The sequence below is a fragment of the Leiobunum rupestre genome, chromosome 4, assembly GCF_980474605.1.
Source record: "Leiobunum rupestre chromosome 4, qqLeiRupe1.1.hap1, whole genome shotgun sequence".
NCBI classification, from domain to species: domain Eukaryota; kingdom Metazoa; phylum Arthropoda; class Arachnida; order Opiliones; family Sclerosomatidae; genus Leiobunum; species Leiobunum rupestre.
The window spans coordinates 63,688,673-63,715,243 of NC_143387.1; the positions used below are offsets into that span (position 1 = coordinate 63,688,673).

General features: G+C 35.8%; 1 protein-coding gene across 1 annotated transcript in view; it reads right to left on the bottom strand.

Moving 5' to 3' along the window:
• The window catches only part of LOC149948729 (fibroblast growth factor receptor-like 1), a 138,556-nt gene extending 114,376 nt beyond the window's left edge, over window positions 1–24,180 (bottom strand). The window contains exon 1 of the mRNA XM_090172462.1: window positions 23,905–24,180. The gene's annotated coding sequence lies outside the window, so the exon portion shown is untranslated. The remainder of the gene's footprint in view (window positions 1–23,904) is intronic.
• Window positions 24,181–26,571: the final 2,391 nt, after the last annotated feature.

Here is a 26,571-nt window from a genome sequence, read left to right on the forward strand (position 1 = left end):
TCCAGGGTCTTCTCTCTAGATGGGGTTACGATAAAAGTTTAATGAATCTTTCATATTATTAACGTCCCTCCGAACGAAGACGTTTTTATCTTTCTTTTGGATCGGACTCATTTTCTTTCGACTTTCAGTATTATTCATTAGGACGATGGATCCTTCACTTCTCATTCCTCCCCCGCCCTTTCTTTTATTTCTTTTAGCTTGAATCACTTCCTTCTTTGATCGCCCGCCCTTACGATATTCAGAAGTCGATTACCCCTTCTTTCGAAGTTTCTCATCCAGATGCTCCCCGATTTCTTGGTCGAATAAATTCGAAAGCTGTCAAATATCCATCGATTTTAGGGCCAAATTAAAAAAAAAATACGGCCAAGATTAATTTATTTCTTTGTTAAATTTCATCGGCTAGACGCCACTGTCACCAGATGGTATTCTTTGATGCGTCAAACTTGGCAACGCTACCTCGTGGCTCAAGTTCTTCAAGAGACGTCCTTTGGTGTCTAAGGTCATTGTCTAAAACCATAAGGTTTTTTTTATAAATCAAGGAACGTCCTCTGGTGTCCAAAGCCTTTTGCTAACATCATAAGTTCTTCTTTCAAAGACAAATAAAGGAGCGTCCTTTGGTGTCTGAGGACTCTGGCTGACACCATATTAAGTTATTTTTAATAGAAATCAAAGGGCGTCCTGTGGTGTTTTAGGAATTTTCCTAACACTATATAAGTTCTAAGCTTTTTAGTTAACACCATAAGCTCGTTTTTCTAAAACAAAACAAGAAGCGTCGTCTGGTGTCTAAGGCTGACACCAAAATTTAATTTTTCTAACCAAAAAATAAAAACGCGTTCTTTAGTGTCTAAGTCTGACACCAAAACTTATTTTTTCAAACAAAAAATAAAATCGCGTTTTCTAGTGTCTAAGGCCTGCACCATAAGTTATTTTTCAAAAACCAACTAAGGAGCGTTACAGTATATACTTTGAAGGAAGTAATAATAAACTTTTGGATATACCATTTGTGTTTACGGGTGCTCGCTCTTTCCGAGTGACGGGGTTATCTTCGGGAACTACTTTTTTATCTCTTTTTATTCCTCCGCGTTCTAGCTTTTATTTCTCGCCCAGTTGCGTCATTAGGCGGGGGGGGGGGCGGAGAAGGGAAGGGGTATACTTTCATTATAGTGGCTCCCTCTTTCGTTCGAGCGCAGAAATAGTGTATCGAACTTTCGTTTGTACGCCTTCGTATAGTTAGGGTGCTTATCTCGCCCTACTTATCGTAAGTTCAGTTAATTACAATTTTAATTAGTGTTTGGTAGGATGTTTTTTCCTGAGTTACAGTCTCGTTTATAAACGAAACTTTATTTTGGAAATTTGGCTAAGTATTAATTAATTATTAATTAATTATTTGTTTCAAAAAAAATATTCGGTTAAATATAGGGCCATGATGTATTTATATCTACTTACAATTGTTAGTTGAGTCGATTATTTATTTGATGGAGAAGAAATAAAAATGAGTGAAAAAAGGGGATATACATACTACCAGAAGTATATGATATTTATCGTATGAGATAAGTACGCACCTAGAACATTAACATGAGCTATGTACATTTGGCGGGCTTCGGGAAGTTTTCAATGGGACCTAATTTCGTGCCAAATTGCCGATGCCTACACCACATTACGCCTAAAAATATACAGCGTGTATTACTCCATCTAACGATGTAAAATGACTAAATTACAATAAAGTTAGCTACCAGGTGATTTCTTGAGTCAGAGTAAATACGTTTTTCCAAAATGGCTGCCTGTGGTCCTTTAAGCAGATAAACTCCAACTAACAGCAGACAAAATCCGATTTACTCTCTTTACACCTGCTTTTCAGAAGGATTAATACTCCGGAACCAGCGAATAGTTTATGGGGCGGAGTAATTATCATCGCCAGAACAGACGAATAAATAGTTTTAGGTTAAAAAGAGCACACAGGCGAAAATAAACCACCTATAGTCATTATCTCTTAATTAAAAATAAATAATTTAAATACATTCTTGACTAGGCTATGAAAATAAAGATAAGTTAAGTTAGAAGAAACCACCTATGGACTGTGAGAAGGATGATCAAATACGCGAAAAAGAAGATTAGTCCATAATTAAAAGGGATAATATAGCTAAATCCTAAACAAATTTGAAAAAATTAAAAAACTTACTACTAACTCGTACCCAATAGGTCTTCGAGCAAAAAACGCGAAACTCGGATCAAATAGATCTTCGAGTAATAAACTAAATTAAAATGAAATAAAATAGCCAGAAATTCCAACGGTAGACCGGTTTCGTTCTATTTGGAACTCATCAGTACCGTGCGGGAAATCTGGCTGGCGACTGTTAAATCTAAAGGAGAAACTAAGCCTTAACATTAAAAATTTCAAAACGCGTTGCATATAGCAACGGAAAGCCGAAAAGGGGGAGTGTGGTGGAGAATAGAATATACGATAAGTTAAGTTAGAAGAAACCACCTATTTTATTTCATTTTAATTTAGTTTATTACTCGAAGATCTATTTGATCCGAGTTTCGCGTTTTTTGCTCGAAGACCTATTGGGTACGAGTTAGTAGTAAGTTTTTTAATTTTTTCAAATTTGTTTAGGATTTAGCTATATTATCCCTTTTAATTATGGACTAATCTTCTTTTTCGCGTTTATGAAAATAAAGATGTTGTTATTAAAACGTCAAACTTGTTTGTTTCGAATGAGTGAAAACAGACATATTCCACTTAAGACTTTACGTATTACACTGGCTTTAAAGGATCAACATAAGAGAGTATTGGGGAATACAGCTCCCGAACACAATTGGATCCTTTGAAGTTTAACCTGTATAGCTTCTGCGTATGATCAAATTGGTAGTCATTTGTGAAGTCCGTCGATGTGATTTAGCCAGGTTTTGTTTACCTTGTTATAAAATGTTGACGCGATTTGCCTTTCCCGATTATCTTCGGCCTTTAATTAAACTTCGGGTTAAGTACCCCGAGTATTTGAGACGTCTACGAGGGCGCCCTACGAGGCAGTAAGGGATCTACCTGAGAGTGCCAAGGCTAAATTAGACGAAGGCATCTTAATTAGAGGAACGATGATGGTACCAATAAAGGATTATCTTCTCCGTCTTTCGGACGGATCGAGATGTGGCAGACAGCTAATTAGGACCAGAACTGATTTCGATGACGACTCTACCTTCGGGCTTTACGGGTTATAGATTCGAATTACGGTCAATTGGTTTAAACAAGCGTATTATTATTTTTTGTTTAGTTCTAGGAAAAACACTCGAAAATAAGAGAATGAATATTTATTAGGCCTTTGAAATACCAATCCATTGTGTACCTGGATTCGCGTGTACGAACCATAAATATATACAAGGGACTGATACGGTCCAAGTGACAGCAAGCAGATAACGCGTATTTTCTGGATGCCTTACGATATAGCGCCATCTTTCAACCAAAAGCCAAAAAATGACACGTGACTTTAACTCCTCGTTACTCTAGGGCTATCAACATTATTAGGCCTAATCTACCAAATACTAATTTTGAACACTGATAGATGGCACTTAGGCCTAAGGTGGTGCCCTGCATGGCCCTGCATGGGCATTAGCCTTGCTGATTATTACTATTATTATTACTATTACGTAGCACATCCAGAAAATATTTTTAAAATTCTAATTTTGGTCACCGATAGATGGCACTATTACGTAGCGCATCCAGAAAATATTTTTAAAATTCTAATTTTGGTCACCGATAGATGGCACTATTACGTAGCGCATCCAGAAAATATTTTTAAAATTCTAATTTTGGTCACCGATAGATGGCACTATTACGTAGCGCATCCAGAAAATATTTTCCAAATACTAATTTTGTTCACCGATAGATGGCACTATTACGTAGCGCATCCAGAAAATATTTTCCAAATACTAATATTGGTCACCGACAGATGGCACTATTAAATAGTGTATCCGGAAAATATGAGTCTGTAGCTAGCTGTCTCTTCCGTGTTCTTCCCACGGGCTGCAAGGTAAGGTATCTATGCTATTTCATATATCTATGGCACGAGGCCATATCTGTAGATAATCTCTATTTTGATATAATGGGATTGCGGATTAGTTAGCATTTTCGCCTCGCAGCAAGATCCCAGCTATATGTGGCACCGGGTGGAAACTCAGAACAATTCCTTCTACGTAGAGTTTGCAAGTCCTATCCTCACTGGTTAAAGGTGTTTTCTCTTTCAATAAAAACTTGTAGAGGTTAACGGTAATAGTGAGTGTAGGGAGCTGTTGGCTCGCGTGGCACGAAGGGCTGGCCTCCACCCTCCTACGCAATTTAACCCGGCCACCTGAATTAAAGTCAATAGAAGTCGTTAGATGAATTTGACCTAAGGTGGTGCCAAGGGTATTAGTTTAGCTGATTATTATGACTTGGGCCCATGATGGTGCCTTGGGTATTAACCTAGCTGATTATTATGACTTGGGACTAGGATGGTGCCTTTGGTATTAGCCTAGCTGATTATTATGACTTGGGACTAGGATGGTGCCTTTGGTATTAGCCTAGCTGTTTATTATGACTTGGGACTAGGATGGTGCCTTTGGTATTAGCCTAGCTGATTATTATGACTTGGGACTAGGATGGTGCCTTTGGTATTAGCCTAGCTGATTATTATGACTTGGGACTAGGATGGTGCCTTTGGTATTAGCCTAGCTGATTATTATGACTTGGGCACCATGTTCCAGTTGTCTCCCCGTTAAGAGAGAGGTATGAAAATGTCGCCGGCGTGCGTTTGAATTGCGTGTGAAAACGTACGTTTTAGGGAACCAATGAGATACCGGGTATACTTGATTGACTTTTAAGGGGAGGAGCATTCTTTAAGAGCGTGAAAGGGATTGGGAGAAACGCTTAAAATGGTCTCAACATATTAATTCTCCCTAAGTATAAATCAATATATTCTTGAAACTTCTATGTAAACGCACAGAGAATAATGATACACGATCAATACCGAATTACATGATTAACCAGTTTTTGTTTCTTTTTCCACTCCACCCTATTCAAGAATTCATAAATATTTGTTTAGGGAAAATATCCGTTCACGGGACTAACACTATTAGTGACCGAATTTTAAATAATCGATGTTTTACGAGATGGCGCCAACTGTACGAAACGCAGAAACCTCAAATAATATTAAAACTATCGTTTCTTTTTATGGCGACGTTTAACTGATTTCAACATTTGTTTTTAAGTTCTTTTACATACAACAAAGCAAAAAATTGCGTTAGACAGTGTCGTAGACAGAATCGGGCTTACGATCGTAGCTTTGATTGTACTAAAATTTTACATAGTTTGATATCCCTTGACGAATAAACCAATTCGCATATTACATACAGGGAAACAAACCTTTAGAAACCGCCATCGAGTATAAAATTGTAATTTCGTATTTCTACACTAGATGACACCAGCGTGGATATTTTGGCAAAAAAAATAAATTATTATATTTATTACATAATTTAAGTGCTATTTCAAGCTGAAAGTGTAATATATTTATACAAAATTTTAGCTTTTAAATAACCACAATTTAAATTAGACTTTCGCGAGTTTTATCATTTTTGTTATTTCGGATTGTAAACTGATGGCGCTATCTAGTAACAAGTAGATTATTAAAAATGTACACGCAATGGCGGTACCCCTGTAAAAGGGTCTTCTCCCTTCTTATATGCGTATTGGTAAATTACTGGCTACGCCACTGATTTTAGAAGGTTAAAATTAAAGTTATCTGCAGTAAATTAACAGCGAATCGAAGTTTTGCTTTAAATGTTTAGCTCCCCCTAAGCAATTTGGGAATTGGTCGCTAGACATGGGGCTTCCCTAGGCTCCAAATTCGTAATTTAGGATTTACCCAGAGTTCAAAAGGGGATGTGGATAAACAACAAACACCACCAAAATTCAAACTCTATTGTTAAGGCCTTTCAATTAATAATTAATTGAAATAGAGCCTACAGTTTACATATTTCGAAACTAATAAATTATAACAATGTTGACAAACAACCCTTAACTTCAGCCCAACTTTGTTGGTGAAGACAGTTTTCGATTAAAGATCGCAAGTACAGTGCAGTGCACGACGTATTTGCCCTTTTGCTTAAGTTAACTGTCGATAAAATTAGCGTAATTCTTTCAAAACATACCTCTAATACTAAAAATAGTGTATTTACATTAACAAAGGTGGTAGCAATTAAGAACGTATCTAGGTTACTGAAAATGTACTAGTCTATCTTCCAGGTCAAGTAACTCTTCGTTTTCCCCATGAATGTATTCATTTTAACCATGAATATCGAACGGAATTAGGTAGTCTGGCCTCAGTCGCTAGGATGGGAGGAGCTTAGTTATTAGGACGTTGGGAACGCGCCACCGCTCAAAAATTGTATCGAAGGGCAACGATTTGAAAATTGAAACTTTACTAGTTTAAAAAATTTGAATACACATCGTTTTGATTGAACGAAAATAGATAAGAATATTAATAATAAATTCCTTTATTTATGATTATCAAGTAATATTGTTAAAGTGCGGGAATTGTTCTCAGAATCACGAGTCATTTTCTTCGCCGGTTAAATCGCGCAATACCGGAAACGTTTTGTGGATGGAGTCAACGACAATCGCCTGTCTCCTGATTGGGTCAAGTGATTACGTAAGACGCAAAAGGCACCGCCCATTTTAGCCCCAGATGGTTGAAAGGTATATGATGTAGTGCGATATTCATTGTTGAAATGAATACATTCATGGTTTCCCTTTCTTTAAAAACCTGTCGAGGTTAACAGTAATAGTGAGTGTATGTAGCAGTTGGCTCGCGTGGCATGAAGTGCTTTCCACCACCCTCCTACGCAATTTAAGGCGGCCACGTGGGATAAAGGCATCCAAAGTCGCTATATGACTTGGGCCTAAAGTGGTGCCTTGGGAATTTACCTATAGCTGATTATTAGCCAAATTTGAAAGAGTCTTAACTCGTGTCCCAGTTGGACAGAGTGGCTGGAAACAGCGCAAGAAGAGACAAAACTACAAATTATTTGACTATAAATGGCTGGTCACCAGTGAGGTCATATCAAGGACAAGTGGCGAGCAACCAGAGAAGGTAGTATTATAAGAAACAAACTTAAGGAGAAGTACCGCTTGGAGTACTTCACTCAAATTTCAATTGCCTTTACTTGTATTTCCGTCTATTTCCATTTTGAAATCCAACTTTAGACACTCAAGCACCTAGGTTTAAAATCAGTTTAAATGCCAGTATTCTCAAAGAAAACTGAGAGAAACTCGTTATTTAAATTGATTTTAGACGAAGTCAATTGATATTTCAAATATACGTCAGAATATTTCGCTTAAAGGTATTTTGTATATCATATACTGTACTCGAATTTGTAAAGCAACCCTGGGTCAAAGGTAAATCTTTAAATCTTTTCGGAGCCCATCTAATATCAATTAAACGCTAATAGTTAGTTAGGGAAAAGTTCGATTTAACTCTTAATTAAGTTCGTGCAACTTTCATGAGCGGAATTAGATGTTTCACTAAAATAAAATGAATAAGAAGCTGTAATATAAAATGTTTATCTCACGTTACAAGACAGTTTTATTGGCAGAGTTTTCGCACGAGCCTCAGTCGAAAAATCGTTATATTTATATACTTGTTGCTAAGCCTTGGTCGTTTTTCAAAACTTGGTCAACAACCTTTTTTCCATTCACACGAACAATCATTTGGCGACCCATGTTGGCCAACAATATTTGCCAAAGATGTGAGGAAAACATTGTATACCAGATTTCCAATTTCCAAATATTTCCGATATTTCTTAAATTTCTGATATTTTTAGATTTTCAGAAATATCTAAAATTGTTTCTAATATTTCTCATGGATTTCCAATATTACCTATATTTCCTTGTTTTTACACCAGATTTCTTAAATGTAAGTTTGACACTTGCTTCTTCCAACGGCAATTATTTTAATGATATATAACCTGGCTAAGAACTGTCAGCTCTTTGCGATTAGTTAATGCCTTTAATTAAGACAAGCCCTTCGTGCCACGCGAGCTAACTATACTAACTTTTACCGTTAACCTTGACGGTTTTTATGGAAAGGGGAAACCGAAAAACACCTCTTGGCTACGAGGCGAAAGTGCGAACCACTCCGCCACTTGTAAATCTCAGGAGAAACCGCCATCGCCAGCCTATTGAAAATTGAAAGGCTTTCAAAAGCAAGTATAACTCTTACTTGGGAAAAACTATGAAGAATTATAAAATTGAATATTTTAAACATTCGGTTCTTACAAACGAAACTACCCGAGGTGTTTATTTCCGATTTTGTTCCAACTCGGGTGGTAAGTATGGCCTTTCGTTTTGCCATGGCAACCGAAAATGTTTTCACAACTTAAAACCTAATTTTATCTACGGAAATTAACCCATATTTAAAACAAAATTGCCCAACCAATTTACAAAGATTTACCCAAACTTACACAATTTACGTAAATATACCCAAACTTACCCAATTTACGTATATTTACCCAAACTTACCCAATTTACGTATATTTATCCATACTTACCTAATTTACGTATATTTACCCAAACTTACACAATTTACGTATATTTACCCAAACTTACACAATTTACGTATTTATACCCAAACTTACCCAATTTACGTATATTTACGCCAAACTTACACAATTTACGTATTTATACCCAAACTTACCCAATTTACGTATATTTACGCCAAACTTACACAATTTACGTATTTATACCCAAACTTACCCAATTTACGTATATTTACCCAAACTTACACAATTTACGTATTTATACCCAAACTTACCCAATTTACGTATATTTACGCCAAACTTACCCAATTTACGTATATTTACCCAAACTTACCCAATTTACGTATATTTACGCCAAACTTACCCAATTTACGTATATTTACCCAAACTTACCCAATTTACGTATATTTACCCGAACTTAACCAATTTACGTATATTTACCCGAACTTAACCAATTTACGTATATTTACCCAAATTTACCCATTTAATATGTATTTACCACGATTTAAGTATACTCACCCAAATTGACATGTATTTACCACAATTTATCCAATTTACACATGTTCTGAATTCTGTTTTTAAATAATTAAACTTTTAAATTTTGGAGAAATCCTCGATTTTCCCATGTTAATTTCCGTGGAGAAAATCTGGTTTTCAAAAACCTTTTCGGTTGTGATGGCAAAACGAAAGCCCATTTTTGTCAACCCTTTTCGGGATTTTCAAGTTACACGAAGGCGTATACTTACCACCCGAGTTCTTTGAACGAAATCGGAGATAAATGATAAATGTAAGTATTTATGTAAGTATTTATAACCCTCACACGAGCGATGGTCGGCTCTAGTGTAATACCTAGATGGTACGATAGATGTCGTGTTCGGCAGCTCATCCGACCTAGTGTTTTAGATCCGATTAGTTGAGATTCCCAAAGCTTATGTATTATATTGTAACGGGGCATGCGACGTTGCTATTCGAGCTCTATTCTCTCGAATTTCACAAGTTCGCCGTCTTACGAGTTACGACCGAGGCTTAGAGCCAAATTTTAATCGTAAAATATAATAATGATATCTAACTAATAAAACTAATACAACTAATAATGAAGTCATCTACCGACTTTTAAAGCCATTAATTTAGGTGGCCGGGTTACAATGCGTAGGAGGGTGGTGGCAAGCCCTTTAGTGACAAAACTAAATATCAACTCAATATAATAAATGTATATATATTTTAAATTGTTGTTTTAAGTTGTATCCGAAAATATAAATTATATTAAAAGTTGCAAGTTGTTGCAAAATATTTCATCACTATCTTGTAGGTCCGTCCCGTATTATAACTTACAAAAAACCCGAGCACCAATCACCTCCAAGTTTTTAAGATATATCAAGTTTTATCACGTTGAAAAATATTTCTTGAAATGGCTAATTCATGGTGTCTCTGTACATCTTGTTTGCCCTTTCGTTACTATAAACCCTACTACGAAGGAGAAACCCCTCATTCTAATATTAGTAGGATTTTGTCGTACCTGGCTTCAAATTATTATCAGTTGATATTTAGTTTTGTCACTAAAAAGTTGATTTTGAAGCACTATTACCGTTAACCTCTACAAGTTTTTATGGAAAGGGGAAACCGAAGAAATCGAGGGAAAACCCCTTTAACCGGTGCTGAGAAAACTTGCACACTCAACGCGGTAGGAGTGGTTCGATTGAACAAAAATAAGTTAAAATATGAAAAGGTATGAAACAAATATTACGAAGTATTTTGTTCAAGAGTTACGAGTAATTTTCTTCACCGGTTAAACTGAGAAATAATTCGCGCTGCGGCTACGATAGGGGGCGGTACTATAAGGTTTTTTTGTGTGTACTACTACGAAGTATCCAAGGGGTTTTCTGTATAGCAGCCATCGTGTCAAATGTATCCCAATTACTTAATTCTAATTTAAAATCTAGGAGAGTGCCTAGAGAGTACAAAGATCGAAATGAGGAGTTCTGAAAGTTCTTAACGATTGAGTACGTTGCTATTTAGTAATGAACCAGCGAAGGGCCTTACAAAAAAATAACACCTATACATAATCGATTCTTAGCTTTTTCCACGTACTTAATCCGCATTGGCTATTCAGCTCGCATCGCTGCGGAGTAGTTATCTAAGTCGTGCGCGTTTTTTTCTCTGGAGGGACTTAAGATTGGTTCGTTTGGTGATCACTAGGTGACTCTCGCAACGCGGATGACTCTGTTTATTAATGATCAGAGAGAAGGGAGAGAAATAGAAAGCGCCCGACCAGCCGGCGTTACCTGCGCAACCCGTTGTTTACTGAAAGTAAAGCGAGATCCCCCCCCCCCCCCAGCAACCGCACTCCGGGAAATTCCAAATTTAGAGATGTTCCCACAACGTGCCAATCAATAATTCTAATACGTATTTTTTTCTATACTATAATTTTCATTTTAGTGTATGGTTTGGGGGCTTTGGAATCGTACGTTAACCGTATTCAGATTTCGGCCAAGTCGGACTAAAATAATAGGCAGGTTAAGCAACCCCTTTGAAACGTGTACGGATAACTTATAAGAGTGTAACTTGTAAACCCCATAGAGCCACGTCTACATTCCTTTCCTTACACGTTTTCGGTGGAGTTACTTAAGCGGTCCATTCCATCCTCAGGGCGAAATTCTCTCCACCGCAGTTTTCGTTATAAATTTAGTCAAAGTAAATATTGCGTGTATTATCAATAATTCTCTAAAATGGAAGCATATAATATTACCAAAAGTAAATGAACTGAATCTATCAGACTGTTATACTGTTGGAGGCGTTTTCCTTATGAAGTTATATTTTGACCTCGAATTTGAAATTTTGCCCGCTCCTAGGCCGAAAAAGGTTTTTGTTTTTATGAAACAATTTTTTATACATAGAAATAACTATACCCACAATCCCCAAGTGCAATTTATCGCGTCAAAAGACTGGGATGAAAAATTAGCTATTTTGCCCTCGATAACTTTGGTTCATTTACTTCTGATATTACCTCTTGGAGAAAACTACAAGGTTAATTTAAAGGGGGGGGGGGCGAAGGGGTCGTCTAAATGGGTACCCCGAATCGGGGTACTGTTTTGGGAGATAGCAAAATAGTTGATTTTATATAATAATAATTAAGTGGTCTTGCCCAGTTTGTTAAAATGTTGCTCTTACATCAGCTTTATTAGTATATTCTTCGCACGAGCTAGAAAAACCTTTTGTTCCTCGTGAATGTGGAGCGTGCTCGAAGACTTCTTTAACTATCGTAAAAAAGTAACAGATTTTATTAATATTACCAAAAGTGTGTCAATCGGACCTATTTCTTAATGAAAGTTACGAGCGAAATACAAGTTGGGAGGGGAGAAGGGAAAGTATGCCTTGGGGAGGGAAGGAAGTTAAAACCAACAAATAACGCCTCGTAGTGAAGAACGGAGGAACTAAGTAGCAATGGTCAAAGTTAGTTTTTTTTTATTTTTCGTCGTTCTGTGGAGATGCTATGGCCATCTACCTACGATATAATACCATAGACTAAATAGTCTTTTATGTGGTTAGAGTTCTTAAATTACCGTAATTTACCGTGTTGCGGTAAATTACCATATTTTTCTTTTTTTAAAAGGTTTTTTCTACGATTAAAACAAGGAATACAAAGAAGAAACGCTTTTGTTGGGTATTGTACATTTTATAAATTACCACAATAGGTTATAAATGCCCAAAAATTTTCAATTATCTTCATTTTGAGATTAATTATCAGTATCATCATGTTCCTCAGGGTACTCACTATCGTTTTCATCCTCGTCAGATTCATCGAGAGTTAATTGAACCGGTATAAACAGGGATAGACATAAGTATTCTTCCTATTAAACGAATCTAGGTGGCGCAGCGGTGCCTAGCTATTCGAGTTAGTGCGTTACGCGGTTTACGCCTATGATCTAGTGTTTGCTGGAGTGAAATTACATTATGAAACGATGCAAAAATACAGTAAAACGCGAATAACGTTAGGTTTTGAGTTTTGTTATCTTGTGCGACGTATTTTTGGTACATTTTAGCACAAAAAAACAAAGAAAATTGAGAAACAGTGAAACACGAATACGATGGTAAATTACCATGGTAATTTACCACAGTAAATTACCCTGGTAATTACCAGGGTAATTACCATTTTCGTAATTTACCTGAGAAAATTGTAAATTACTGTTACCAGGGTAATTTACCGCGTAAATTACCAGGGTAAATTACCGATTCATATCTCTATATGTGGTTGATCTCGTGTAGAGCATTCATTAAACCTTTAACATACGAAAGTACAGGGATTTTTCACACTTTTGGTAATTATGTCACTTTTGATATTGCTAAAGTTACTTACTCGTAACATGTGGCCTTATGTAGGATCTCGATATTTTTTTTAAATATGTTTCGAAAGAAAACTCATAGTTGAGTGGTATGGGGGTAAATACCAGTATTTCATCGTTAAAACATGCTTTATAAACATACCAATTTTATTACGGTCTGAAAAATTAACATTTTATACTGGTACGCGTAGTAATACACAGCCGTGATGCGGTTGATTTGGAATCGATCGACTGCAATTGTGAAATTAATTTTTAAAAGTCAATTTTCTAGCCCGAATGTTAATATTAGAATTGAGGCCAAAGTTCAAGAGTATGGAAATCTCTTACTTGAGATATTGAAAACAGTAAGGAACAAAACCCTTTTCTGTGGCCTGAGATAGTTCTGATCAGACACGCCACATAAAATCAAGAGGAAATTAGTTATTCTTAGAGTACATATTTACATACTATTTAATATAATTGTTCATAAGTATGGCATATAGGTATTTTATTTATGATATAAATTACGTCACGAATAATACGTCATCAACTGTATAGATAGGAAGTGGAAGATTGTGAAAACTCGTAGAATTCCTGGAATCCTGTCGCGTTTCTGGCTTTGACCGTCTATAGTTAGCTCGTGTTTCGGGATCACGAGATTTTGTTTCCATGGTAACGTTTTCAATAGCGCGATGAAAAAAGTTATCATTGACCTTTTATCTATGAATATTTTATACAGAATCATACTTATGAGTGAGTGTATTACATATGATAATAGTAATAAATTCATTTACATTAAACTATAAACATAACGATTGGTTGGTCGTGTTATTACCCAAATTTTGAAATTCAATGTGTGACATAACCATTTTAAGTCTATGGCAGACTGTTAAATTGTTAAATAGCATATACAGTTCAATATAAATTGTTTTTGTTTGTAGACCTATTACAGGGAACCAAAAGTTTAAAGGGAAGCCATTAGAGGTTCCATTTTAATACTTTATATTTGTACCAGGTGGCGCCAATTTAAACTTTTTTGAAAAACTTTGAAAAAAAATTAAATATAAAAAGATACACGAAGAAACTAATAATTTTCGGTGGTTTTTGTATTATTTTAAAATTTCAACTTTTCAGAGTGCTGGCGCCATCTGGAAAGACTACCGATATTTAAAAATCGAAGTCCAACGGTGTTACCTTCGCGAAAGGGTCGTCATATAGGAGTCTATAAGTATTACCAAGAATTTATTTATACTTAGGGTTAATTACCATGTCGAAACGATGCGCGGGAAATCCTGGTGGTAGGCCAACCGCAGAACACGTTGGCCTACCACCAGGATATTTGCGCGGCGGGATGAAAACTGGCATAAGAAATCCTAGGCCTTTAAGGAATAATAATAATAAGACTCTTGGTCACAATATAGCTTTTTATTATCGCCAAAACATTTATATCCTATTTCATTATGTCAAGATTCGATATTCTTATATTTATTTAAATCGAACCACTATTTAAATGATTTTATGTGGTTTTTTTCGCACAAATTACAAAATAACGTTTTGCAAAACCAATTTCTCGGGGTGAAAACCATACTTTGATGTGGGCGGATTAGACGGTTCTAGAAATTACGCATTATACTATTTAGGGCGGAAAAATGAGCTTGTAAAAATTCACAAGGTTTTCTCTATGGGCGTAAAACACGCGAGTTTTAATTAAGTTTTGTAAACGGGAAGCGAAGCGAGCTTAATAAAATTAGTCTATTATTTAATTTTTATTCCGTTCGAGAAATAAAGGTTGAGGCCCGAAGGGAGATATTTATTTTTGCGCTTTTTGGCGGCGGTGGTGGGCGCTTCTCCGGAAGAGCGCTTTTTGCCACTTTCCAGAGCCTGCTTAATTTTTTTTTCCTTTTTTCCTTAAGGGCCCCTTTGGTACATTCGTCCGAATAATTGGGGATTTATTTTTTAGCCATTTTTGACCACTTTTTGCCATTTTTCACGCTAGGAATTAAACGCCTTATTGTTTTACATTTGGAATAACTGGAGCAGCTTATATTTTTAACCAATTAGGACTATTTAACGTAAATGGAGAATTATATTCGATAGTAAGACGGATTATAGTAGGTAAGTATACGTTATATACGAAGAAAATAAATGTAAGGTTTATTTTGGTTTATTTTTTTTAATTTTGGTTTAGTTTTTTTTAGTTTTGTTTATTTTGGTTTATTTTTGTTTTGTTTATTTTGGTTTATTTTTGTTTATTTTTGTTAATTTTTATTTATTTTTGTTTATTTTTGTTAATTTTTGTTAATTTTTATTTATTTTTGTTAATTTTTGTTTAGTTTTGTTTATTTTTGTTTATTTTGGTTTATTTTTGGTTTGTTTATTTTTGTTTATTTTTGTTAATTTTTGTTATATTTTATTTATTTTTGTTAATTTTTGTTTAGTTTTGTTTATTTTTGTTTATTTTTGTTTTGTTTATTTTTGTTTATTTTGGTTTATTTTTGTTAATTTTTGTTTATTTTGTTTATTTTTGTTAATTTTTGTTTATTTTGTTTATTTTTGTTTTCCTCTAAAAAATTAGTTCCCTAAAACTGACGATTTCTGACGCGATTTAAGTACACACCTGTAAGTTGCTGACGTTTTTTCGTAGTGTAAATAAATAAAACATGCCGGCGTTCAACAACCAAAATCGTAAAATAATCCGATAATTCCGATTGCGTACAACCGTTCTGTCCGATTTCTTATCGTAACTGGTTGTTTAACGCCAAAACGTTTAAAACCCGTTTAAAATGAATCAATCAAAATGACCGCAAGCAGAAGCGCGCGTTCAACAACCACACGTTTATTAAACATATCAGAAAAACCTTTAATTAATTTTGATACCCTTCCAATATCCAGAACCGGAAGAAGCAAAAATCGTACTACAACTGTGACGGGTTTTTTGATAGAAAATCGGGAATTAATTTGGTTTCAGTACAATTTGTCTAGATATGTCAATACATATTTGGGGAATTAACAATTTTACTGATTGAAGTTTCTGTTTATCAGATTACTTTTGCTCGGGTGCCATCCCAATTCCAGTAAATGCGTTAGTTTTATAAGGCTTCAAAATATAACCCCGTTTTTAACAATTATTTTTAGAATTTCCTGTATTCTTTAAGCCCTTTTCTAGGTGAAAAAATCAAAGAATTGAACTTTACTACCATTCCTTTTAAAGATCCTTGACCCCTTTTAGAAACCCGGATAGCTTTGTTGATAAACTCTGATTTAGAAATGGAACAATAAATGTCATCCTAGGATTGTAAAAGCTTTCCAAAAGCAGAACGGCTTTTTAGTTAAATGCACTTAATGCAAGGCTTGCTTTTCCATCGAAGCGAGAATGCATTAAGGTACCTAAGAATATTGAGACTGAAGAGATTTTAAATCCCACCTTCTCATACTTACTTGTTAGTAGCGTAAGTTCTATTTTTCTGGACGCTATTTCACACAGATGATTTACATCTATGGTTACGTTTTGAGATTAATATTGTTAGGGGCACAAGAATGCATTCTTGATTTGAAGTGTGTTTTCTTGCTACGAAGAAAATATGGGAGAGATTGCAAAGGGGTTTTGAAGAAATTATTTTTCAGTCAGGGTATCTGAAACGTCTTTCTTCCAGTAGTGTTATTAAGAAATTGTTTATTCCTATTTAGGAGACTAGAAAATTCGGTGTAAGGAATTCTCTGTAAGGAAATTCGGTGTATTGAAAAATTTGGTGTGAAGAAAAAATAAAACTTTTTTTGAAATCTCATCAATAAAATTCATTATTTTTTTTAAACCTCACATGGCTTGAAACGCCTCTGAAACATTATATGATATAAATGGTGTTTTAAAAGGTTATGCAAAAATATTAATGAGTAATAAAATTGTATTTTAAAACATAAATTTTTATTTTAGCTATTATTATATGATTGAAATCCCATTCGTCCGAATGTACCATTCAACCGAATTCCAATCGACCGAAAACCGCGTTTTGTGCGGTTTTCATTCAATATACCGTTAGTGATACATATTTATATATCGTAGGTTACGTGACGATAGTATATCTAATTTGGACTAAACTATGTCTTAAATATTTATTTTTAGACCTTTTTCCCTTGAAATTTGATATTTTCCGGGTTTAATTTTGGAAAATAACCTTGATAAGACCCGACGTGAAATAGTTGCCTACCATATCTAACCTAACCCAACCTAACCTAACCTAACCTAACCTAATCTAACCCAACCCAACCCAACCTGAACTAACCTAACCTAACCTAACCTAACCCAACCCAACCCAACCCAACCTTACCTAACCTAACCTAACCCAACCTGAACTAACCTACCCGAAGTGAAAACGAACCAGATTTAAATTTCCCATTCAACTGAATCCCGCCATGTTGGGCTATAAACGAAAATACTTTTCAGTTCAATGGGATTCGGTCAAACGGGATTCGGTCCAATAGTATACAACCTTATTAAATTACGCTTACATTGAAAATAACATTAATAATAATTAGTAATGTTTTCACAATGAAGGTGGCGCTTGGAAACCTATAATTCCAATGGGGATAAAAGCTGCAGTACGTAACGGTCCCCCTTCTTTAGTACCGAGTTCTAACCTGTGTAGATAAATCGTGCTTTGAAGCTCTCTGACGCTCTTTTAACTCATCGTAGGAAAATGGGGAAAAAACAGGCATACTCACCCCCTACAACTCCTTAACATTTTTGCATAACCTTTTGAAACACCCTGTATATGTGTGTGTTCAACCCATGAAAGTTTTTAAACAATTAAGAATTCTTCTTCACACCAAACTTTCCTATACAAAGAACTTTCCTTACATAGAATTCCGTACACCCAATTTGTTTACACCGAATTTAACGGCTCCCTAAATTTGCACCTACGAGAAAGACATTGAACATATTACCGTTAAACTGAATCGTGTTTTTGTAACCAAACAAGACCTTTTTTCAGATAAATTGGATATCTAGGTGGCATTTGTTCTTGATGCCGATAACGTTGTAAGAACGCTGAACTAGGCCAGTCTCCTCTTTTCGTTTATGATATATTGATGTTGGCAAAAAATGAAGTAAAAGTAGAGACACACGCTTTTGTTCCCCATAGATATTACACGAACATAAAAAAAAAGACTATAAAGAAAGAGGTATTTTGTCGGACAAAATAAAACAGTTGTTTATTCGTCCTTGAGCTTGGGAAATGTCCAGTATGTTCAACAAAGCCCGTGTTTTTTATCGCGTTTGATATCGGAAAGGAGGATTGGTAGACACACCGCGCTATCTCTTTCAAACCTGGACACGAAAACTTTCAGAAACACGATATTTTTGTTAGCTTGTACGTTTCATTATCACCGGTGTTCTGTCTGCCCGTTTGATTTCGAAGCTAGGAGCAACAAACACAGCACCCCACACAAGGAGAACGCAACCCGTCAAAAGTCGTGGATTTTCTCGCGTACAGTTTTCATTGGTTAGAAGCTTTAGCTCAAGCGTTTTGACTAACGCGCCATCTACTATAGCAGAAAACAGAAATGCTTAGAACTTTCTTTTACCCCGTTACTATAAAATACAAATTGTATAGTATTTCATTTCGAAATAAACTGCTGTAGATGGCGCTCAAATTAATTTTGAAGTGGCGTATTACGGAAGATATCCTTGTGCACTAACGAGTTTTTGAATTTGTGTCATTTTTTAATGAGTTTCCCTGCCGTTTGGGTTTTGCCAAAATCTTTTAGGAAATAAAACTATCAAATGTATTCCCGAACCTGTTCAGATCAATTATTTTTATTATCCATACATTTTAACCATTTTGTAAATCCTTTTTTTAGAATGGCGTAATATATACGGATATGATTTGTTTTATTTTGTTAAATAGGTAATAGAAACAATTTATATGAGCGTTACTCTAACAATACAGCGTGATGCCGAGGGAGTCTTTACTCCATAGGACCATCTGGTGGCAGAAAAAGCTACTAAACATTCATATAGTTCCCCATTAATTCCGCGAAAATATTTGTCGTTGATTACCAGCCTGAACAACGATTTATAATTCAAAATTATTTAATATTGATTCCGCGCTGTATTTTGAGTGAAGTGACGTCATTCCGGTATCTATGACGTAGGCGCGCCCTATTAAGAGAGGAGCGTCACAGCCATTGCTTCGTCATATTAATATCACGTACGCGACAATCGTTTTGTTAGTCTTAGATTATCTTTCGCGTTTTTCCCCCATTAGCTATTTTGCCTCGTGTGAACAGATTTTGGATGATTCTACAACTATTTGAACTAATTAGCGCTCGTGTGAATGTACCTTAGCTTTGAATAGATTTGCTTTAGTTCGAAAACAGTAATCTCGTTCCCTCTTCAAATATTGGGCCGATCGATTTTGACTGTTGGAGTTTCAAGCCCGGGTGTCAATCTGCCACTTTAAAGGTCAGATTACGTGGTTTAGAAAAGGTGGGCCCAATTTCCGTGTCAACGCGTCACAATATTGGAGATTTAAGTAATAGCTTCGAAGAATTTAGCGTTTTAAATTAAACGCGTTTTAAATTAAACGCGTTTTAAATTAAACGCGTTTGACTTCAAAAACGAAAAGGGCGTATGACCTATGTGGACTTTGACACAATTAACTGACGGGTTAAGCCTGCGATAGAAAACTTTAAAGTGCACAGACAGTTTTCCATACACTTTCTCCTTACGCGTTTGCTAGAGTTGCCTTAACTTGTCTAACATTTATGTTACTGAGTCAACAAGTTTACGAAACAAGTAGTACTACCTAGGGCAGATTGAAAATCGCGGTTTATATTGAAACAGTCACGAAAACATTTATAACCCTAATTAATCTATTAAATATTTTTCTATTGATGATTAATTAAAACATAAAATCCATTGAATTAAAAGTTGCACGAGCTAAATGAATAATCAAATTTAACTTTTTCACGTTTTCTCGAAAGATAAAAGCAAATTTCTTACAGCCATTACTAGATGGATTAAAAAATAGAGGGTCTCCGATTAGGGGAGCAGCTTAGGTAATAGACAATGCTAGTGGGCCATGAAGATTTACTCGTAAGCTCTCAGTAACCTAATTAGGTTCTTGATAGCAAGTATCACGGATTTCAGTAGAGTATAAATTTATAACGTCAATTTTCCTTAGATTCAACATATTCATTTCAAATTTGGAAAAATATATAGTTGATTTAAAAAAATAACCGCTGGTTGGTCGTGCTTTCAATCAGATTTATCGTTAGTCGTGTAGTTATTAAGTCTAACTTTAGTTTTCTCTCGTCCACTGCACAATAAAACATTTCATCGGCCATTATTTAGGCTTAGAGACTAGATGTTAAAGAGAATATAACCTCCAAAGCGCTCTTTACGGAAGATCTCGACCATTTTGGGGATTGCTTCCGAAACAAAACCCTACGCAGAGTTGAAAATGTCAAGAAATACTAGAGGTTATATTACCTGAACGTTTTCAGAAAATTTCGCGTAAAAGGGTATCAACTAAAATCCTGCTAAAAAGCATACATTAGAGACGCGAGTGGCACAAAATTAAAGGCTTGGTATTTCATACCAAAAATATCCTCTTTTTCGTTCAAGCTGAACGTTTCAGTTTTAACAATTACATAATTGAATTATATTTTTCTTATTAGGGTGAAACTTCCTCTAGTGCTTAAAATAATTTTGATAATTCTAATATTAATAGTTAACGATAACTAAAGGGTAGTTTGGGCGCTTGCTCCGGGGATCCGAATTTTTACGTAATAACTTAATTACTTTTAAATTTAAAATTGTAAAAATTATTTTAGTCACTAAACAAGAGCCTGTTCTACACTTAAATATTAATTTTATAAGTTAAAATACAAAATTAAAAGAGTTCAGCTTGAAATAGCGCGAAAGTAGACAACGGCCACTGTAGTCTTCCCCGTTAAATCCGAAATATTGGAAGCGATAAAATCGCTTAGTGTATGTAAGTATCCCAAATAGCCCATTTTGTTTTGAAGAATAGGGGTCAGTTACAAACGGAGTATATAAATTAATGTTTATTGACGCTGCGTTATTATTTCTCAACAAATATTGTTCCCGGGCATCTGCGTGTCTTATATTGATGTCGAAGGGCGGTTGCTCCAAATCACGCGAATAATAGATTGTCCGATTGCTTTTTTTGTTGCCTGTTTTGCAATTCTCCAGCGTAATTATGGACCGCGTGAGGATACTGTTCCAATTTTTTGATACGGTAGGCGTGGTACCCGTAGAAAGCGTTACGACGTAAGTATATAGTAAAGATGCCTAGTTTGTTTAGTAAATATTTTATAGGTAGCTGACGTCTATTCGACAAAAAAATTGCCCCTTAAGCGAGGCCCTGACAAAGGTTAAAGTGAGAAACGTGAGCGAGTGGACCCAAAACGGAGAAGCAACCTATAGAGTCTGTGTTAAGAATAACTCTCGGTTAGTGCTCGGAATTTTTTATTCATTATCCACAAATTTTCCGATTTATTTAAAAAACGTTGGTAAAAAGAATATCATTTTAACTTATTTAATTATGTTTTTTACGCAACCAAGCATTTATTTGAATAAAAGTGGCATTTGTTTAAATAATTGTTTGTTTGATTTATATAATAGGCTTATTCACTTTCGATTATTTAAACATTTTACAATTTTTATTCAACTATTGGTGATTTAAATAAATATTATTTAAATATCGCCGAGCTTATTTTATTCATGGATAAAAATTAATCGAAATCCGAGCACTAGTCTCTGTAAACGGTTTCTATTGAAGGGTTCCACTTATAAACGATATTTAAGACTTACGGCTACAGTTGCGCAGTGTTTAGTACGAGGGGTCTGACACTCGTAATGTTTGGATCGAAAAGTGATATTAGAACTAATTTTCGACCAAATTTCAGAATTTTTCCAAGTTGATTCCAAGATATTAGTGGTTAGCACTTTCGCCTCGCACCAAGAGGAGCCGGGTTCGATCCCAACTTGTGGCACTTGGTGAAAACTTCTCCTTCCGTGTTGAGTTTGTAAGTTCTCTCCCCACTGGTTAAACGGGTTTTCCCCCGAGTTGTTCGGTTTCCCTTTTCCATTATAACTTAGAGGTTGACGGTAATAGTAAGTGTATCGAGTTGTTGACTCGCGTGGCATGAAGGGATAGCCACCACCCTCCTACGCATTATAACCCGGCCACCTGTTTAAAGGCATTATAAGTCACTAGATGACTTGGGCTTAAGGTGGGGCCTTGGGTATTATTATTATTATTATTAGTATTATTATTATTTCTAAAATTAATTTTCTCCATTGGGCACGGGATTTTGATGAATGTCCGATTATTCGGTTCAGTTCGTTAGCTACTTCGAAGTACTTGAAACGAGACAGGGTTGCCAGTACATTTTATTTAATAATTAAATTAAATTAAATTAAATAGCCAGAAAATCCAACGGAGGAAGAAACTACTATCCTGGAGAGGAAAAGAAGGCTAGTGATCAGTGGCTTAATTGGCCTTTGTGCCTAGTAGAGTGTCTCCACCTATCGATGAACGGAATAACTATAACTTTATAAAAATTCCGTAAAATAGGAGGCGCTAAAAGCCTACGAACCAGGCGTAACGCCTGGCGCCTCTAGCGGATTTTCGTGCCGTACTTCGAACAATCGGCTTGTGCTAGAGGTATCGTATTTACCTCACCAGAAGTACTTTCTTCCTCCATGCTATTAGTAAGTTTTTTAATTTCTTCAAATTTATTTAGGGTTTAGCTTTATTATCCCTTTTCATTATGGACTTATCTACTTATTCGCCAATTTTATCATCCTGACTATTCCCTGTTTTCCCTGATCATTTTAAGAGATTTTCCTTGAATTATTAAGGCCAAAATTTGTCTTTTATATTTTACTTTTATTAGAAGTTAATAAATTTAGATGAACTTATATTTCAGTAAAAAGGTTATTGCAATGTTGAAAAAATTAGTTAAACATTCATGGAAATAAATGATAATCGTGGAATTTGTCATAGATCTAGAGTTAAATTACATTCATAAAGTGCCAAGATACAATTGAATTCCCTGACTTTTCCCTGAATTTTTACCAATTCTTAAAATTCCCTGACATTTCCCTGACTTTTTAGGCCCATTTTTAAATTCCCTGACTTTTCCCTGATTTCCCTGACGTGTGGCAAACCTGCGAGAAGCTGATCCTTCACCGTAATCGATGTACACGCCTGTAATTGGGATTTACAGATTTGAACTAACCAAAGTAATTGTTTTACGGAATTTTGGGAAGTGTTTAATAGTGTAGATGTTTTTTCAAAAAATCTCCACAAGTAAAAATCCCTGAAGAAGGAGGAAGAGTTCCTCCGAAACGTTGCGCATATGGCGGTAAACGGCTTACGGAATTTTGGGAAGTGGTTAACAGCTTAGTTGGTTTTTAAAAAAATCTTCAACTTGACGAATCAACTCAAAATCGTACATTTTGAAAACATTTCAAATCCAATTTTCCCCAGAATAGCGTCAGATAAATGGATACGGGTTATTTTTGTTAAATCTATACTCACTGCGTAGATCATATTTCCAATTTAGCATCTTCATTATTATATTAAGTGACCGTAGCGTCACCAAGTTTTTTTCTTAATTGTTTACGTACTAACCCGTGTTTTTTTAGCCAAAACAGTAATTTCGTATAAGCTTGTTTTGGCAAATAAATATAAATTTCTAACGACACAAGCCATATAACTTTTTAATATCAGACAGAGCTACGGGAAGAATGCGCTCTACACGAACGGAAGCCGATAAGAATGGAAACACGTGTCAGCAGCTGAGTCGAAGTACTCGAAGGAAGTGTAGCCACCCCACTCCGAAGAGAAAAAGATAAAATTACACGTCGCGTAAAAGGAGGACCCTTAACAACAAAAGCGAACGCTGACTAGGGATCTCCACCTCCGAAAAGGCGCGCTAAGCAGCCTGTCTCGCGCTTTATAGCTGTGAGAAAGAGGTCTTTTCTTACCTGGACACTTTTCCTACATCCTTTTCCCGGCCTTCAGCGTTGCCCGAAAGTGGTCAGCTCGTGGCTCACGAACGCGGCGCGTTTCTCCGATGACGCTCTCGTAAAAAGAATGCCGTTCTCCTCACGCGGCGAGTTCGAAAGGATCGGCCCGAAAATGTCGGAGGAATATCAACAAAAAAATGCGACGAAAAGACTGGAAATTCCCCGCTTTCTCTAGTTCGAGTGGGTTGGCCGATGAAGGCGCGTGCTTTCGACCGCTGTCCTTAAACGCGACTGAATCGGAGCGCGCCGGAGAGGCGAATTACAGGGGCTCGCGTTTCTCCAGGTAGTCAGCCAGCCTTCGGAGAGAGATTCGCTCTGCGCTAAGCGTTATTTCCGTCTTCATCCACCAGGGCGGCGCTTTCTCTCTCTGGGCGCGTCGGCCTATTACGCTATACCTTTCTCCGGCTCTCCTCCCCTCGACTCTTACCTATTCCGAAATAACTTCCGGGCCGCATTCGAACTGAACGCGCCTGGAATGAATGCCCGCAGCGTACAGTTACCACGCGTGGTACAAATGAATCATTGTTTTAACACTCCCCATCTTCGAGAGGCGGCGTGGGCGTAAATGCTTTGTTTTCCTCGTGTTTCTCTCTAGAAGGAACCGTTCGAATACTGTTAATTGAAAATGACGGTAATGGTGGTTCTGTTTTTCTTCTTTTGGATAATATTAGGCTGCGTCTACCAAGTTTTCTACGTGTTCGAATTAAAGTGTCCTATTCTCAAAGATTGTATTTAATTTTACTTGAAGATAATGACTGCACGCTTGTTATTATAGTTTCGTAGAAGTGTAAGTGTAAAATTACATTGTTGCTTTAGAGGGAAGTTAATTGTATTCGTTTTACCAGAAGCCTATAATAAGAGAAGGCTCTAACTCCCTATACCGCCAACGTAAGACTTTTGTAAAGTTTTTTTTTCGATACGGAGCAAATAAGAAAATAACGCGGCCTAGGACTAGCGAATCTAGTGAGCGCTATATTTAATCTTTGTAGCGAAAAAGTAGTTTGCTCTCCAAAACGTTGGTTGGCAAACCTGAAACGTAGGTATTATGGTATAGATCATCCTTGGTTTAAAACTTTAAACGTGAAAGGCGTGCAAGGCTTAAAGATTTTCAAAGCGTATTGAAAAAAAATATAAAGAGATATCGCCTTCAGAATCATGATTATTTTTCATTAGTAGGTATATTTATGATATAAAATAATATCTTTCACATTTATTACCTTTATAATGTAGAAATTACCAAGTTCGACCGTTTTCTACGAGCTAAAATGTAAGGAATCGTCTGCATTTTTCAAAAGTTTTATCCGCTACTGCTCGCGTATGAATCATTTCAACGTTAGAGATTTTGTACATCTGATTTCAGATTTCAAGTGATTTCAATATTTAATTGATTAAAGTTATTAAAGCTACTAAATTTACGTGATTTCAAGTGATTTCACTGCTGATTTGTACACCTGAAGTCCCTCGGTATGAATATATCGAGAGGACTATATTTTCTGGCCACATACCGCCTTCACAAATCTGTATCCCTCCGAATACCTCTAGTTCCAAAACGAGGCGTTTCACAATTTTGGGCTAGTTAGAGGCTTCTCTTATCACAGCAGGGCTCCCAGCCAATACCCTCTAAACAATTATTTGTAGGTTTGGAATCCCTAAATTATGCGTTAAATATAGGATCAAAATTCACGGATACTTAAACTTTAATAAAACAATATCACAAAATTATGACAAAAAGTATCACATTTTTGCTTTTTTGGTATATATAAAGCAGCCTGGACCACTTTTAAAATGCTAGCATATTTTATGTGTCCCACACTTGTTTCAATTCTTCCTACCTCACGCCAAAAGTGGTCGATCCGCTGAGATTCGTCAATTTTTAGCCCTTCCAATTGTAGTAGTTTAAAATCATCGACTAAATTACTGGAAAAATTTACATCAACATCGAATGGTAGAGATTTTGCCACTCTTACACATATCTCTAAGCTAATAGGCGTCTTGATTTCACTCGGGTTTAGAAATTGTAAGATATTTTGGAGATTTGAGACTTTTTGATCAGATAATCTGCCATTTTCAAAAAAAACTTTGGCACAAATTTAAAACGTAAATAATCCGAAAAAAATTCAAACTGTCTTAGTAGAATTTTCAACAAAATGTTAAAAATATAGGATAAAAATGGAATTATAGGTTTTTATAGGACTATTTAAGAATTATAGGTAAATATAGGTATTATAGGTTCGCTGGGCGCCTGTCACGGGGCTTCTGATTTTATCGATTGATGAACCCCAAAATGTGAAATAGAGGTACTGTTGGAATCTCTGACGGAAATTTGAACTTGGGTGTCTTGTAGAAAAGAAATACATTTTTCAACCCATTCAAAAGGAAACGTATAATCTTAGAAATTTTATTTTAGTTTGCCGCGCTAGTTTAAGGAAATAGGACCGTAATTTTTTTAGAAAATGAATGATTTTGTCTGGTACCACGATGAACCGATGGTAAATTTCTCAAATGATACTGTGAATTTTTAAATTTTTCCTATGAAATAAGAATTTTAAATATAATTGTGATTCTTAGATGAAATTGTTTTTGTAGCAGGGGTGACCGAGTTTCCGATCCCGATGATCGCAATTT